The sequence below is a fragment of the Rhincodon typus genome, chromosome 1 (assembly GCF_021869965.1).
Source record: "Rhincodon typus isolate 14 chromosome 1, sRhiTyp1.1, whole genome shotgun sequence".
Taxonomy (NCBI): domain Eukaryota; kingdom Metazoa; phylum Chordata; class Chondrichthyes; order Orectolobiformes; family Rhincodontidae; genus Rhincodon; species Rhincodon typus.
In genome coordinates, this window is record NC_063332.1 from 32,346,910 (window position 1) to 32,365,428 (window position 18,519).

General features: G+C 40.8%; 1 protein-coding gene across 1 annotated transcript in view; it reads left to right on the plus strand.

Annotated features, from left to right (window-relative positions):
• The window catches only part of LOC109932277 (netrin receptor DCC), a 590,638-nt gene that overhangs the window by 516,071 nt on the left and 56,048 nt on the right, over positions 1 to 18,519 (plus strand). The gene's annotated exons all lie outside the window — the stretch shown is intronic.

An 18,519-nucleotide genomic window follows, 5' to 3' on the forward strand; every position in this document is an offset into this window, starting at 1 on the left:
AATAGGTAAGTTCTTTCCCCTGGGGTGGGGGAGTCCAAAACTAGCGGGCAAAGGTTTAAGATGAGAGGAGAAAGATATAAAAAAGACCTAAAGGGCAACAATTTCATGGAGAGGGTGGTGAGTGTATGGAATGAGCTGCCAGAGGAAGTGGTAGAGGCTGGTATGATTATGACATTTAAAAGGCATCTGGATGGGTACATGAATAGGATGGATTTAGAGGGATATGGGCCAAAGGCTGGAAAATGGGACTAGATTTATTTAGGATGTCTGGTCGGCCTGGAGGAGTTGGACCGAAGGGTCTGTTTCCATACTGTATGATTCTATGACTCTATCTTTGTTGCTCCTATGCTTTCCAGGTGGGCATTTGATTTGATTTGTCATTGTCATATGTATTGAGATACAGTGAAAAGTATTGTTTTGCGGGCTAACCAGACAAATCATGCCTTACATAAGCACATCAAGATAATAGAACCAAATGCAGAATACAGTGTTACAGTTACAGAGAAAGTACAGAGAAAGATCAGCTCTTAATATACAAGTGGTCCATTCACAAGTCTGGTAACAACAGTGAAGAAGCTGTCCTTGAATCTGTTGGTACATGCTTTCAAACTTTTGTATCTTCTGCCTATGGAAGAGGGTGCAGGAGAGTATAACTGGGGAGGAAGGGATCTTGGATTATATTGGCTGCTTTCCCAAGGCAGTGGGAAGTATAGACGGAAGGAAGGCTGGTTTGCGTGATGGACAGGATGCCACTTTGGAGAGCTTTGGTCAACTTCATGACAAAATTAATGAGTAACCTCTCTTCTCAGTCCAGAAGGTCGTAGTTCAAGTCCTGGCTCAAGATATCTTGGACATGGAGATGTGTCACAGTGCCTCAAAGCTGGTTAATGCGTTCTCAGTGAACTCATATGCATACACATGGGCCATTTGTATCTGGTCATCAGCTCCCTTTCTTTTACCACTTGAAACTGTATCATCATTCTTTCAATATTGCTGGATCAAAATCCTGGAACACTTTTTGTTATGACTCTCTGATATATGGACCTCAACAGTACAAGAAGGCTGCTCACTGCCACATTCTCAAGGGTAATTTGAAGGGGATGATACAATCCCACAAATTACTTGTAAAAAATCATGTAAGTTTGGAAAGAAAATGTACACGTAACCTGTAATGGCTGATTTGTTTCTTCTTCTGTAATAAGAAAAGCTAGGCTGCCTCAAACCTTTGAGTGATACTCAGGAGATGTCATTATGCCAGCAAGATTTGTCTTTTATTTATTGCATTTAATGTTCCTGTCATCCATGATTTTGTTAACATTCATTTTAAATTTAACTAGTGCTTAGAGGATCAGAGTACACCATCCTTTCACCTCGAGTGATGGGGATTTTAATCCAGTGAACTGATGGAATGAAGTTCCCGCTCTCATTGACAGCTGCAAGAGTCTCACGTGAAATGAGACTTATGAGTAGTCAGCAAGAGTCCAGAACAGAAAACTGCTCATAATTCATTATTAATTTGGCAGCCTCTCTCAAAGATGGATGGTGTGAAAAATCAAAATGACACATTAGTTTGAGTGCAGGCTTGACTGTGGCTGGCTTTGTGCCTATTGCTCCTTTGTTTGTTTTTAATTACCAATGTGCTTCTTGCATCATTCTCCAGCTACCCATTGATGGAAAATGACACCATTCCCCAAATGAAGCACTAGATTCTCTCTCCTAACCCCAAGTACATGAATTTAATTGGCCATTAACTAACTATCTTTTGGTGTATTTATTGTGTTTTAACTGTTTTGAGAAAGAAATGTGTGCAATTTTTTTTGCTGTCATCTTGGGCCAAGAATTATTCCTTTCAATAATTCCATAGAATTGTTACAGCACAGAAGGAGCTGCATCAACTCTCCAATAAAACACCCAATGCCATTCTTCCCCTTTCTCTTTGTAGGACTGCATATTCTTCCTTTGCAGACAATAGTTAAATTCCCTTTTCAATACTTCCATTAAGCCTGTCACCATCACACTCATAGACAATGCATTCTTGACCCAACTGCTTGCTGCCTGGAAAGGTTTGTCCTCGTATCGTTTGATTTTATTTAAGACAGGATCTGGCTGAAGGGGACAGAGAGCAGGTTCTTGCTGGAAAATTCACACCAGGGCAGTGGGGGACATTCAAAAGGGTAACAGTGAGAATGCAAGTCCAACATGTTACAGTAAAGGTGAAGGATGGGACTCACAAGTCCAGAGAACCCTGGGTGTCAGGGAATGCAAGGGAGATAAGTAAATAAAAAAAAAGAAGCTAATGGCAGATATTGAGCATTCAAAGCATCAGATGCCATAGAGGAGTATAAGATGTGCAAGAGTTGCTTAAAAACAAAATGAGGAGAGGGAAAACAGGACATGGAAAACAATAGTGCCTAGCATTAATGAATATCCAAGTGTTTATAAGTAAACTGAGTGTAAGAAAATAACCAGGGAAAGAGTAGGGCCCATTAGGGACCAAAGCAGCATTCTGTATGTGGAGCCAGAAGACATAGCTGAAATTTTAAAGGAGTCCTTTGCATCTGTATTCACTATCGACAAGGAAATGAGGTAAAGTTGACAAAGTGTTACTAGTACTATCAGTAATCTACAAAATCTCCTCTCAGCCCTCAAGTGCCCAAAGAAAAATGTCCCAAATTTTCTAATCTGCATTTGTAACTAGGGTTCCTCATGCTTGAATCCATTCTTTAGTTTCAATGCTCTCTCTCTCGTGCATTTGTGTACTTCTGAAGATATGTTACTCAGAACTGGGCACAATACTTTAGCTGAGACTGACTATTTGTCACTCTATTATCATCCTAGTTTGTGGAAATTCTCTGACCACGTTTATTTTCAGGGGATCGGGCATTACTTCTGAGACTTGCCCAACGTGACCTAAAAATTTACTGATAGGTATTGCAAATTCACACATGTCATTTGGAATTCAGCTTGTATCCTTCAATGTTTCCTGAACCTCCCTATCTGTGTAAGATCACAAGACACAGAAGGAGAAGTACGCCATTCAGCTCATTGGGTATATGTCAACATTTGATTAGATCATGGCTAATCTGAAATTTGTAATTGGCTGTTCCTTTGTGGAAGCGTGTATTAGAATATCATATATAGGAAGATTATTCTGGTCTTCCCGTGGCTTATGTTGGACATTGATTGCTAGAATATTTCAGATGCAGATGCTATCCTAAAGAGTAGTTGGTTGAAGCAATAGTGACCACAATATGCTATAAAAGCAATTAATAACCTTGATTTCTGGTCCAAAAGCATTTGCCGAAATCCACAGTTAGTGTCTAATATAGAAACATAGAAAATACGAGCAGGATAGGCCATTTGAGGCTGCTCCACCATTCAATATGGTCATCCAACTCAGGACACTTTCTCCCAATACTCTCGGATCCTTTTAGCCCTAAGACCTACAACTCTAACTTCTTCCTGACAACTTTCAATGTTTTGGCCTCAATCACTTCCTCTGGCAGAGAAGTCTACAGGCTGACCACTCTCTGGATGGAAAAAAACATCTTCCTCATCTCAGTCCTAAATGACCTAGCCTGTATTGCGAACAACGTACTCTTTGCCATTTTAGCTGAGCTGACTTCAAATAATTGGATGGATTTCATGTTGTATTTCTGTGTTGAGTTGGGAGTGGTCCAGATAGATCCTAATGTCTCCATTTGATTTTGAAACAGTGGCCATGCCTGAGTATATTTTAAGGGGTACAGTGTTGAATGAAATTGCCCCCATTGCTGCATTCCTTCAATTTCTGCCTTCACTAACTTATCCATTGGGTGCAGTGTTAAGTGCAATGTTATGTGTGGTACTTAGATAGAAATGGGATATGGGGAAAAGGCAGGAGATTGGCACCAGGTAATAGAATGATGGGCCAAATGGCCTCCTTCTACTTCATAACAATTCTGTGATTTGAGTGTAAGTAAGTTAGATGTCTAATTCACCCACACCCCTCAATCTTTCTTGTCCATCCATCAAACACTCAGCCTGAATGAATCTGATCACAAAAGTGGTCACGCTTCCCTCCCACCTCCCCAACTCCCTGACTTTCAAACGTGAGTATCTTCCAATTGCATTTACACAAGCAGATCTCTTAATCCTTCAAGCTAATTTCTAAACACAGCAGGAAATGAAATCATTCTTCTGTCTACTTAACAGCAATTTTTTGAACATTTAGAAGAAAGTATCCCCACTGAGCTGTGTGCAGCATTTACTGTTTCCTTCACTGGATTCTCTGCCATCAGTATAAATTTTAGGAAAAATTGAAAGCTTTTCTGACAACTCATTCTTAAAAGTGCTTTCCTCTGATGTGCATGAATGGTAGTTAAATGAGTTGGAACTCAAGTTTAAAACTCAATTTAAAACTCCAGATTATTAATGTTAATTTGTGACCAATGTTATTCTTCATGAGATTAGGAAATTACTTATATGTTTTATTGACGTCAGCAAAATGAGTTTAGAATGAGTGATATTCGGGGCATTTATGGATACAGCTTTGGGTCTTTAAAGTCACCATTGCCCCAGGGGACCATTGGTTCCTCTCTCATTGGAGAGAGACAACTGGTAGTGAGTTTAATTGAGGGTCACTATGCCTCAGGAGAGATTGAGAAGACAGCACCTTCATGGTGACCTCAGCCAATACAGAAATTGAACCTGCACTGTTGAAATAATTCTGCTGCAAACCAGCCATCCAACTAACTGAGCTAACCTGCAAAGGAAGCTCCAGGCCACCATAATTGAAAGAATACCTGTAGGATACTGTATAAATTTCCAGAGCATTTGCACTGACTCTAGTCTGCATGTTTTAAAAATACTGAACATTCCATTACTGTTTAGTGTAAAATAAGTTAGTGGTTGAGAACACGTACTGTACTCTGAGGGGATTTAATGTTGCTCAGATATTGACCTGATTAACAGTAATCTGTGAAGGACAAACTTTCCTTCAGAGATTTGGGGATTCATTTGCATCTCTTTTGGTTGCAGGCAGAGCTTCACTTAACAAATCCTTTCCCAGAGGTTGCCGAGAATTAGTAAAATGAGCTGGTTCCAAAGGAAAAGCTGCCTGATGGGATCATAAACTTTAATTCAACCCAATGTAATGAAAAAACAAACGTCAGATTCCATGATATTAATTATACTGATTGTTAGCAAATGTACCTTAAATGCACAATCAACTGTGTTTTAGTGAACAAAATCATGTGTACTTGAAAGGTTGTAAAAATGTGAATGAGGAAGTATCACAAAGCACAGTGATGTAATATACAGAGGGTACACAATGTCTGGGGAGGGGGAAGGGGGCAGAATATAATGATGAGACCTAACAATTAAAACAGTACTTTCTTCAGCTGTCATAGGAAGGGCATGGCAAACTGTATGTTATTTTTCTATATTTAGTAAATTGAATATTAAGTAACCTGTATCTATATACCCTTCAAACATCAAACTTCCTTACTTTATTCTTTGGGGAAAGAGGTCTCTCTGGAATAATGTGCATGTAATCTAGGACTGAAGCTGAAGGCTTCATGAAATGAAGAGAGGTTTCAGGGAAAGGAAGCTCGTGAGAGTTGCAGATTATTCTAAAGGAGCTGAGCTGGAAGTGATAGGATGAGATCTGGATGTGGAAATTTTGGAATTGAAAGCATTTGTATTTCACTGTGTCAGGGGAATGGGGAAGGCAGTGGTGATGAGTGAGCAGGACAGTGGTAGCCCCATTGAAGGGCCAGAAAACCAGGAGCAACTCCACCTTGGCCTCTTTTGCAAGCCCCCAACTGGATTTTACATCCATTAAAGCAGCCAATGAGACCTTGCTTCTAAACCCTGCTGCCCAGGTGGAGGGTCAGCAACCCTTCAGGACTGCACCTGGCCAGGAGCAGCATGGACAGTCTGTTCAGATCAATGTAAGTGAGGTTGGAGTCACCAGGGCATGCTCTGTTACTTACTCCTTTTTTGAATAAAGTTTTTACATTGGAAATTTTTCAATCCTGTGGGATTTTTCCAGAATCTGGAGAACCCTGGAAGGTAAAAGTCACCATAACCTTATCAGACCATAGAGCTGTTCTCTCATTAGAGAGAGAGAGACAGAGTTGACAAGTTGTGGTTTAACCCTTGGGTCACCATGCCTCAGGTGAGGGGAGAGGTTGAGAAGGATGGACCATGATGGTAACCTCAGTCAGTGTGGGAGTTGAACCCATGCTATTGGTGTCAGCCTGTATCACAAACCAGCCATCCAGCTAAGTGAAGTAACCGAACCCCCGTATGACCAGTGCATCTACTATCTCTGAAACTACTTATTTCCAAATTTGAGGGTGTAAACCATCAGAGTGACGGGAATTATTAGCTTTTGGCCCCATTAATTCCTCTGCTACTTTCAATTATTGTGATCATTTTCTTCCCCATCCCCTAATTTGGACCTCTTAATTATTTAGTATTTTTGGAAGCCATTAGTGCCCACTACCATGAAGATAAATGTAAAGTATTTATTCAACTCCTCTGTTATTTTCAAAGCCACGTTCTCTATGTGATTTTCACTTTAGCCTCTTCTCCATTTTACATATTCTGTTAAAGAAGCTCTTACTATTTGCCCCCAAAGTTCATTTTCTCCCTTATTACTTTTTTGGTCACCTTTTGTTGGCTTCCTAATCCTCTGGTTTACCACTACTCTTAGCATTGTATTTTTTTTCATTCAATTTGATATTGTCCTTCACTTCCTTGTATAACTGTGGTGGATTTATCTCCTTCATTGAATCCTTTATCACTGGGATGTTTCTTTGCTATGAGTCATAAACTATTTTCTTAAAACATCTGCCGTTGTTTCTCAATTGTGTTTTCTGCTAAACTCCATGTCCAGTCCACTCCAGCCAACTCATCCCTGATCCCTGTGGAACTATCTTTGTGTTAGTTTAGCACAGCTGTTTTTGACCCACGTTTCTTACTCTCAAACTGAATGCTAAATTCTACCATGTTTTGCTAACTGTTCCTCAGAGGATCTCTTATTCTGAGATCAATATTAACAATGTCTCATCACGTATTACCAGATCTAAAATCACCTGGTCCCTGGTTGGATCCACAATATTTTGTTCTAGGAAATTGTGCTGAATATTGCATCCCTCTCCCTTCCTCAACTTTCCAACACATAGATGCAACTCGCATAAGAACAGGAGTAGGCCATTCATCCTCTTGAGCCTGTTCCATGATTCAATAATATCATCGCCGAACTGTGGCCTAACCCCTCTTAGGCCCATACCCATTAATATCCTTGCTTAACCAAAAGTTATCTATCACGGATTTTAAATAAACAACTGATCTAGCATTTGTTACCGTTTATAGAAGAGGGTTCCAAACATCTACTACCCTTTGTGTGTAGAAGTGTTAACTATCATCTCTCCTGAAAGGTCTGACCCTAATTCTCAGGCTAAACCCTCTTGTTCTAGAATCCTCAACCTGTGGAAATAATTTATGCAGTTGTTCGTTAGCTCACCGAGCCGGTTTTTCCGTGGTGTGTAGATATTTTGTTACCATTCTGGGCACTGTCATTAGTGCAACCTCTGATTGAAGCATTGGTGTTCTGCTCCGTTCCAAATTCATATGATCCTCTGGTTGTTGTCAGAATTATAAATTCGGAACAGAGCAGAACACCAACACTGCGATTAAAGGTCGCACTGACGATGTTGTCTAAAAGGTAATGAAACATCTGCACACCATGGAACAACCAACTCAGCGAGCTAACGAACAACTGCATCCACAAATAAGCTACAAATTTTCGCTAAGACCTTAAAAATCATTTATCTTTATCTACCCTGTCTTTTCCTGTTAATATTTTAGAGACTTTGATCACCCCTTTAGCTTCTGTTCAGCTTCATTTTGGAGGCATGATCAATTATTGCCCTCTGTCTGACAAGTTGTGCGTGACCTCAAGGTCAGGCCTCAAAGCTTGCTCCATTATAAGCGAGTGAGGTCCAAGTTCAATTGAGGTCAAGTATCACATCAAGTTCTTCAGCTGATTAGCTGTTCAGCTGAAGTTTGCCTACAATGTACTGTCTTACGTTAATAAAGAAATTGGCATTGAAATGCTTCAAAGGAGCAGGAGCTGTCCATGTTAGTCTGGCAACTCCACAGTGCACTGGACAGATCAATGCAGCTGTAGAGGTCTCAGGCTTTAGTCAAACTGGCTGCTCAGATTCACACAATATTTACACATCTTTTTATAGGAAATGAGAAGAACTGTACGCAGTTTCTTGTTGTAATGCATTCGCTGGTAAGTGATATGTGTGACAGTTATTTTCTTGATTGTTTTGTCATGAAGGAAATATCCCTTTAAGCCAAATACACAGGAGGTTAAAGATCAATGAAGAAAAATATAGACCAGAATTTGAAACATGATAGCTACTTGATGGATACAAATATTTACTCTTTCACCCACTATGATTACTGCTAGAATTCTCATCTGCAATTACAATGAGGAAACATTCAGCTCTTGCTCGCCATTATCAGTGACCAAATGATTATTCATGGGTTCAACTGAAGGTCGCTTGTGTAATCACATGAAAAGAGACCAGCGACATAATGAAGGATAAACTGTTAGAAATGAGGAATGGCAATAACTAGGATGTTTGCAATCATTATGAGATGTATAGCCCTACAATGACGATTGACTGCATGTTCTTTACAAAGCAGCTATTATCACAAAATAACCATAATAAGCTTCCATATGCAAGCAAGATCACTTTACATTTACATTTAGATGAATAAGACAACTCTTTAAAGCAGAATTCCAGCTTAAGTGATTAGCACAATAGAATTGGCAGCTTGACTAGGGCAACCCTGGGAGGGGCCTGGGCTGGGAGTGATGGGAGGTTGGGAGATTGTGGCAAGGGCAAAGGCATGGGACATTTATAAACAACTAAACTTATTCAAGTGGCAAGAGGAGAGCAACTTAGGAATGTAAGTGTACAAATTGCTGAAGGTGTGTGTGTCCGCCAACAATATTTTATAGGTTCATGGGTTTTTTAAGGATTTATATATTCAAGTGTGTGTGTGAGGATAGCCACCTTCATCCAGAGAGAAGAGTCTTGGAGAGTAAGCAAGATATAGTTTATTACATCCCTGCAAATATTTACAGGTTATAAGTGTCATGGTATAGAAAGAAGGTTATGTTGGAGCTGTACGAAACTTTGATTAGGCCACAGCTAACGTCGTGTGTGAAGTTCTGGCCATCATACTATAGGAAGGATGTGGGGGAGGTACAGAGGAGATTCACCAGGATGTGGCCTGGGATGGAGCTATGCAGCTATGAAGAGAGACTGGATACACTTAGCTTGTTTAGAGCAGAGAAGATTGAGGGGCAAGGTGGTTGAGGTGTATACGATTGTGAAGGGGATGAACATGGTCAATAAAAACAGCTGTTTCCCCTGAGTTGAAGGGTCAATACCCAGGTGAATTTTAAGGAGAAGAGCAGGAGATTTAGAGGGAATTTGAGGAAAAGCATTTTCACCCAGAAGGTAAAAACTGAAAGAACTGTGGATGTTGTAAATCAGGGACAAAAACAGAAGTTGCTGAAAAAGCTCAGCAGGTCTGGCAGCATCTATGAAGAAAAAAATCAGAGTTAATGTTTCGGGTCTGGTGATCCTTCCTCAGACCCTCCCTGGTATCTGGTGAAATTCTGAGGAAGGGTCACTGGACCCGAAACGTTAAGTCTGATGTTTTTCTTCACAGATGCTGCCAGACCTGCTGAGCTTTTCCAGCAACTTCTGTTTTTTTCACCCAGAATGTGGTGGGAATCTGGAATGCACTGCCTAGAAGGATAGTAGAGGTGGGAAACCTCACAACACTTAAGAACTACGTGATAAGCACTTGAAAATGTCGTAACAGTCAAACCTATGGGTTAAATGCTGGAGAGTTAGACTAGCTTAGATAGGCCAAACCTGTGGGCCAAAGGGATTCTTCTGTGCTGTATGGCTCTAAAATGCTCTACATCACCACAAAGACTGTTGGGAGGATTTAGCTTTACTCCTGTCTCTTACAAGACTCTACTCTGCCACCAGGTTCTGATGATGTCATCACAGTGGTTGGAGAGTAATGCACACAATCAAGTATTAGCCCTTTCAGATCATTCCAGATCCAAATCTCACAGAAAGTAGCAGGACAGTTCAGTTGGAAAGGTGAGGTTCTGGAGCAAGATAAGATTAATAAGTAGGAGTTATTAGATGTTTCACCAGACATACAGGTGCATAAATCCTGAAGGCCTGATGAGATTGCTATAGGATGCAAGGGAGGAGGTTGCTGGGATCCTGGTGGAGATATTTAATATTTCCCTGGTCTCTGGTGAAGTGCCAGATGACTGGAGGATAGTTAATGCGGTTCCTTTGTTCAAGAATAGCAGCAGGGATAGACCAGTTATTACAGACCAGTTAGTCTAATGTCAGTGGTCAGAAAACTATCGGAAAACATTCTGAGGGACAGGATTAATCAACACTTGGAAAGGCAGGGAATGATCAGGGATAGTCAGCATGGATTTGTTAGAGGGTGACGCTGACTCACTAATTTAATTGAGTTTTTTTGTAAAAGTGACGTAAGAGATTGATGAGGTTAGTGCAGTTGATATAGTTTATATGGACTTCAGTAAGGCCTTTGACAAGGTCCCACATGGGGGGTTGGTCCAAAAGGTAAGAGTCCATGGGATCCAAGGCAAATTGGTAAACCAGATTCAAATTTGGCTTACAAATAGGAGGCAAACGGAAATGGTGGTTGGATGTTTTTATGATTAGGATCCTGTGACTAGTGTTGTATTATAGGGATTGGTGATGGGACCCTTGTTGCTTGTTGCTTGCATTAACAACTTGGATGTGAAGGTGTAATTAGTAAATTTGCAGATGACACAATAACTGGTGTTGATTGCGAGGAGATTGGTCTCAAGCTACAGTCTGCAGTTGATCAGCTGGTAAGTTGGGCAGATGGAATTTAATCCTGAGAAGTGTGAAGAGATACATTTTGGAAGATCTAATAAGGGAAGGATATACACAATGAACAGTGGGTCCCTATGGAATACTGAGGAACAGAGGGACCTTGGTGTAAAAGTTCATAGATCCCTGAAGGTAGACAGGGATAGGGGAGAAGGCATACAGGATGCTTGCCTTCATTAGCTGGCCTAGAATATAGGAGTGAGGAAGTCGTGTTACAGCTCTATAAAGCATTGGTTAGGCCACAAATGGAATACTGTGTGCAGTTCAGGTGACCACACAATCGGAAAGACATGATCGCACTGGAGAGGAGATTCACCAGGACGTTGCCCAAGGTGAAAAGTCTCAGTTATGAGGAGAGACTGGATAGACGGAGTAGATCATTTTCCCCATGGCATGTGTGTAAGATCAGAGGGCAAAAAGTTTAAAGTGAGGAGTAAGTGGTTTAGAAGAGATTTGAGGAAAGATTTTTTTCATGCAGAGGGTAGTAGAAATATGTTGCCTGCCAAGGTAGTGGGGGCAGATACTTTCACAACACTTAAGTAGCATCTGGATGGGCACTTAAAATGCAGGGGCATAGTGGGCTATGGACTAAGTGCAGGTAAATGGGATTATTATAGTTTGGTGTTTGTTGGTTGGCACAGACACGGTGGGCCGAAAGGCCTGTTTCTGTGCTGTATGACTCCACAACATTTTGTGAAATATGTTACAATAATATATGGAATACTGGGCTTCATAAATAGGAATACAGACGGAAGGAAGATTGAGATGAGACTTAATTGAGTTGTTCAAAATTGTGAAGAATACGGACAGAGTAGATTGGGTGAAACTACTCCTCTGTTGGGAGTTTAGGAACCAAAGGACACTGATATAAGGTGAGCAGTAAAAGAGCCAACAGTCACTTGAGGTAAAGCTTTTCCAATGGAGCGAGTGATTCAAATTTGGAGTTGACTACCTGAAAGTGTAATGGGCAGAGATTCAATTTTGGCTTTCATAAGAGATTTGGATAAGCACCTGAAGGCAGAAGATCTGAATAGCACATGTTTATCGGAAAGTATAATCTGTGCTGACTTTGTCAGTGTAAAAAAGGCTCAACAATTAATTTCCAGCTACAGTGGGAAAAATCAGCCAGTATGTGGACATTCAATGAGAATGGCAGCAGGGTTTAGCTCCTGCTCTTGCTGCTCATTCAATGCTAAGGCTCACACAAGGAGAATTGTGACAGAGTGACCCAACAAAAGTGGAAAAAAACTTTTTCCCTGGCTTTCACAATTAAATGATATCATAAATCCAACCTCATAAGTGCTTAAAAAAAGATCAGACAGATATCAAACCATGGCCTCAGGAACATAGAAACTATCATGACTTTTTTTTTGCCTTTTACTTTTTTCTCATTTCTGTATTCTTGCTGCACCTCATCTTGTTAGTTTTCACAGCTTCAAGAAAGAGTCTTTGATTAATTATTCTACTTCTGCCCCACACCATGAGTTTCACCTGCTGAGTTAACAATCTTACAATCTTAAATAATGGTTCCAGCCTCTGTTCACATGGCTCAAAATTGTGGATTTCATCTTTTAGATGAATGATCTTAATTTTCTGTTCCAAATGATGGATTCATCTCCAACTGTAATATCATGATGAGTGTACTGTACATCGAACAACATGGAAATCACAAATAAATTCCAGCGCCTGTAGGCTGTGTGACAATATAGTTGTGATCTTCATGGGTGTCCATCAAAATTGCCAGATTTACTGGACAGCTGTCAAAAGAAGAAATGGTCAACAATATTTCATTTTTATAGATTTATCATAAATCAGAATCAATATAAATTAAAAGAGTTAGCAGGCAAATCATGATCAGCACAAATGTCTTTAATGACAACATTTATAGATTCATAGAGCATGGAAACAGACCTTTCAGTCCAACACGTCTGCAAAGACAACACATTCCAATCTGACCTAATCCCATTTGCCAGCATTTGGCCCATTTCCCTGTAAACCCTTCCTATTCATATGCCCATCCAGATGCCTTTTAAATGTTGTAATTGTACCAACCTCCACCACTTCCTCTGGCAGCTCATTCCATACACACACCACCCTCTGCGTGAAAAAGTTTCTACTCAGGTTCTTTTTAAATCTCTCCCATCTCACCTTAAACCTATGCCGTCTAGTTTTGGACTCCCCAAGCCTAGGAAAAAGACATTGACAATTCACCCTCTTCATGCCCCCTCAGCCTTTAATGCTTCAGGGTAAAAAGTCCCGGCCTATTCAGCCTCTCCCTATAACTCAAATCCTCCAGTCCTGACAACATCCTTGTAAATCTTTTTTGCACCCTCTAAGGTATAACAACATCAGTCCTGTAGAAGTGTGACCAGAATTGTATGCAATATTCTAAAAGAGGCCTCATCAATAACCTGTCTAGCCACATCATAACAGCCCAATTCCTATGCTCGATGGTCTGACCAATGAAGGCAAACATACCAAATGCCTTCTTCACCACCCTGTCTACCTGCGATTCCATTTTCAAGGAAACGTACACCTGCATCTCTAGGTGTCTTTGTTTGGCAACGTTCCCCAGAGTCTAAGTCCTGCCCTGGTTTGGCTCACCAAAATATAGACAGATGTATGGACAGGAAAGGTTTAAGGGACATGGGGCAAACACAGGCAAATGGGACTAGTTCAGTTTGGGATACCTAGTCAACATGGATAAGTTGGGCCGAAGGACCTGTTTCCATGCTGTATGCCTCTATGACTCTATGACTAGGACTCTATAAATATGTGGAAGAGCAAGTACAAGAAAGACACGACACAGCATTAGTAGCAGTAGTGGACATCACCTATATGCTTCCAGCTTTGGCCCTAGAATCTTTCCAAGCAGAATTCCAAATGTTTCCTGAACAGACTTCACCAATTCTCACGAGAAACAGACAGGTCTTCTGTTTGTAAAAGCAGAATATTGCAGATGGTAGAAATCTGAAACAAACAGAACAAACTGAAGCAGAGGTCACACCGGATTCAAAGCCTTAACTCTATTGCTCTCTGTACAGATGCTTCCAGAAATGTTGAATTTCTCCAGCATTCTCTGTTTGTTTCAGCTCTCCTGCTCCCTTTTTTGTCAGTGTGTCATACAGCGAAGGGTTTCCAAGTTACAGGAACCAAAATAATATTACTTACTTCAATTGTATGCAAAAATTGGAATCCTGACCCTGTGTTAATGATATCACTTATGGGATCCTCATTGTGGTGATTAAAATTTCTCGTCTGCTTAGGCTTTGTTCTGTACCAGACAGTGTGATTACCAAATTAGACTCTGATTCTGGTTCTTAACAGCATTTTATGTTGAATTTCTGTTGGAGGTTGCTTTACTCACTGCAACTTTATATAATCTGAGAACCCAAAGTAATCTGGTGTCCTTGTCCATGAGTTACACACACTTATATTGCAAGTGCAACAAACAATTAGAAAGGTGAATGGTATGTTGGCATTCATTTGAAGAAGATTGGCCAACAGGAGTAAAGATGTCTTGCTGCAGTTGTATAGAGGCTTGGTAAGATCTTCACCAGGAGCAATGTTTACAATTTTTGTCTCCTTATCTAAAGCAGAACATACCTCTTATAAAGGGAGTTCAATGGTGGTTAACCAGAAAAATCCCTGAGATGGCAGTATTATTTCATAAAGAGAGATTGAGGAAACTGAGTCTGTATTCCCTTGAGCTTTGAAGATTGAGAAGTGATCTCATTGACACTTATAAATTTCTTACAAGGCAAGACAAGGTGAATATAGATGGGATGTTTCTCCTGTGGTGACTCTAGACCCAGGAGACTTAATCACGGATAAAACACAGGCCATTTAAGACAGAGATAAGGTGTGATTTATTCACTCAGAGGGTGATGAATCTTTAGAATTCATTATTCCAGAAAACTGCAGAAGCTCAATTACATAGAACCTAGAACAGTGCAGCACAGGAACAGGCCCTTCAGCCACCATTTTTGTGTCGACCATAATGACATCCTAAACTAATCCCACCTGTCTGCATATGGTCTGTATCCCTCTATTCTCTGCCTGTTCCTCTGTCTACCTAAATGCCTCTTAACTATCACTATCAAATCCGCTTCCACCACCTTTCCCAGCAGCATGTTCCAACCACCTACCACCCTCCATGTAAAAAAACTTTCTTTGTACACCTCCTTTAAATTGTTACCCTGTCACATTAAATTAATGCCCCCTAGTATTTGGCATTTCTGCTCAATGTTAACCAATTAGTATGTTCAAGATAGAAATTGATAGGAGAATGGAGACTAAGGACATCAAAAGATATTGAGATTGTGTGGCAAAGTGGCATTCAGAAGATTTTAAGGCATGGTCTAGAATGACAGAGTGGACTGAATGGCCTACTCTTGTTCTATGCTCTTGCAACCAAAGTTTGTTTGTTCAGCCCAAATGAAGTGAATTTGTCTCCTTTCACCTTGACTGTGCTTAAAGCTAGAGCTTGCAATGGTTCTGTGATATAACCTGAAATGTGGCTCGAACTTTCACCTTTTGTTTGTCGCACTGGACAAGGGTGTTGTTGTAAATAAGAAAGAGGAACACTGCAGCCAAGGTGCAATGATGTAGTTGGGCTCAGGGGAATCACTGGCTGCCTTCTGAATAATTCAAATATGCACGAAGTTCAGATGAAATGTTGACTAATCTAAAGTTGTGTGACATGGTTGTAGCCTAACAGTTTAGTTTGACCCTTTCCAACAGGACACTTTCATAATTCTTTCAGTAAGCATCTGCCACCTCCATAGATAAATGATTCACTTAGTTGAATTTAAAACATCACTCACTGTTTACAGATGCTTTCAGACAATTCCGCTGGTGTGACCTTAGTCTAAGGTTGAAGATGTGCATTTAAAGTGAATTGGAATTCGTGCCGTTGCTATGTTACAAAGCAGCTGATGAGTTCCTGAATTTTGTTACATCCAAATGTTATTACAATAATAAATATGGTGGAAGGTTGAGGTACTATCAGCAATAATATTACTTCACTGCAAGTTGTTAAGTGATTTGTAAAGTTGTTTTTCTATACTTTATTGTCATTTTGCTCTCTAACTCGAAGTCTTGCTTTTAACCAAAATCATAACATTCGGATCTTAGAGAAGGTCACATTTTTAAGACAAATATTTGAGCATCTCAACTACAGTTGGCGAAATATGTTATTAAGATTGCAACTGCAAAACAAGCACAAGATTTTATGTTGATTGCTGCAGTAAGTGTGCCACAGTTGTAAAAGGTTAAACTTTCTACTTGGAATAGAAATGTATTCTTTGCCAATATGCCTACTGCTTGCTGTAGTGATGTGAAACTCTACCATGAGTCACGAAGTAAGGATTGTCATTTTGTAGCTAATTTCAATAAGGTCACAGGTACAGAATAGATTGTTATCATAGAATCACAACAGTGCAGAAAGAGTCCTTTCAGCCTATCAAATCAGCACTTGCCCTCCAAAGAGCATCCCATCCAGACCCACCCCACCACTTAGGCTAATCCACCTAGCCTGCACATCCATGGACACTACGGGGCAATTTAGCATGGCCAATCCACCTAACCTGCACATCTTTGGAATGTGGGACGAAGCCAGAGCAGACACAGGGAGAGTGTGCAAACTCCACACAGACAGTCATCCAAGGCTAGAATTGAACCTGGGTCCCTAACCACTGAGCCACCATGTATCATGAGAGCTTGAGCCACTTTCAGTACCAGCTTGCAGAAATAATACATTCCACAATTTCCCTTTATGTGAAATATGATTACATTTCATGTGGCTTGCTTGCTCACTCAATCAGGAATTGCATCGATTGTTGGGGTCCCGATGACCATAGAAAATTACTCCTTCTCCTTAACTCCACAACCAAACAAGGTGCTAGACAGGAGGAGAATGCCTGGAGTGCATGAGGTAACATTGGAGCAATCAATTTTTTAAAATGTCCTCCCTGTGCAAGCTCTGGCTCTGAGGTCACTGCAGATGTGCTCCTGCCTACTGACTTTTGGAGATTCTGGTTATTGTGGAGGGATCCTAATCACAATTTGGCCACTGCAGCTACTATTCAAAGTGAGACTGAAGTGCAAGAAACATTCTATCTCCTCACCTCACCCCCTTCCACCCTCCCTACCTCCTCGCCCATTTTGTTCAGTGCTAACAGTATGTCTGCATTATTTGTTCATTTGTAGTTATTGGAAGATCCTTGGGCAGTGTATTAGAGGGCTGAGACAATGTGCTTCCATATACTTTCCCTCTTCACTGTTCCTGCTGACTTTAATGTTCCTCAGTGTAACAAAGAGGAAAATTGCTCTACTTTCTTCTGAACAGTCAACAGGCAGAGTAGCCAAGTAAAATATTTATTATTTCCCCAGGAGATTCCAGTGTGATTACCACTGAATGGCTCTGAAAGAAGGGCTTTGCAGACAAATTGTGCAAATTCAATAATGAAAAGTGATATTTGCATTGTATAAGCTTTAGTGTGAAAACATCAGTGAAGTTGTAAATGAAAACATGTCTGCATGTAAATAGTGGGCCTTGCTGTCAAAACGTCATATTGAAGTATGATCAGTGAGTGTTTTGACAACGGTCACATCACCAGAGTTCATTGATCGCTTTCCACTTTCCTTCTAAAAGCATTGTACTGTCCTCAGAATATGTTCAGATTGCCTTATGTCTGGTTAGCATGGTTTACTTCTGCTCTTGGAGCTGATTGTTTTGAAGAGGTTGGTCAGCTGTCTTAACTGGCCAGCTGGTTTGTAATGCAGAAGGATGTCAACAGTGTGGATTCAATTCCCATGCCAGCTGAGGTTACGATGAAGGAATCTTCTTTTCACTCTCACTCCTCACCAGAGGTGTGGTCACCCTCAAGTTAAACTTTCTGTCAGTCATCTCTCTGATGAATTTCTTTCAGATTATTCTTCAGGGTGCTTTCAGTGTAAGGAATGAGGTTCGCTTGTCACTTTTAGCATGCTGCAATTGAGATGCTGTCACAAGCAATTTGGTCAGATTTCTTGCACCATTGTGAGACCCAGAAGGGGAGAAATTCCTGCAATGTGCACAGGAAACTTTCTAGGACAGTTCAGCATTCAAGTCGGATGACCCAGACGAAGACAAGAAATCCAGATAAGACCTCTGCAAAGCCATCAGGGATGCGGAGAGGTGGTACCGGACCAAGTTAGAGGCCCAAACCTACAAACAGACTCCTACTGCCTATGGCAAGGCCTAAACAACATTACGGGTACAAAAATAAGCAGAGCATGATAGCAGATTAAAACACGTCCCTTCCTGATACCCTCAATGCTTGGTTTGAGCAGAATGTCAGAGCATGGTGTCATCTGCCCCAACAACCCTGGACAGACATGTTCTGTCCAGCACCGCTGCAGATCTCAGATCGAGCTTCCTGGGAGTCAACCCATGGAAAACAATGGGTCCAGACGGTGTCCCTGGCCGAGCAGTCAGATCCTGTGCGGACCAATTGGAGGAGGTATTCACCGACATCTTCAA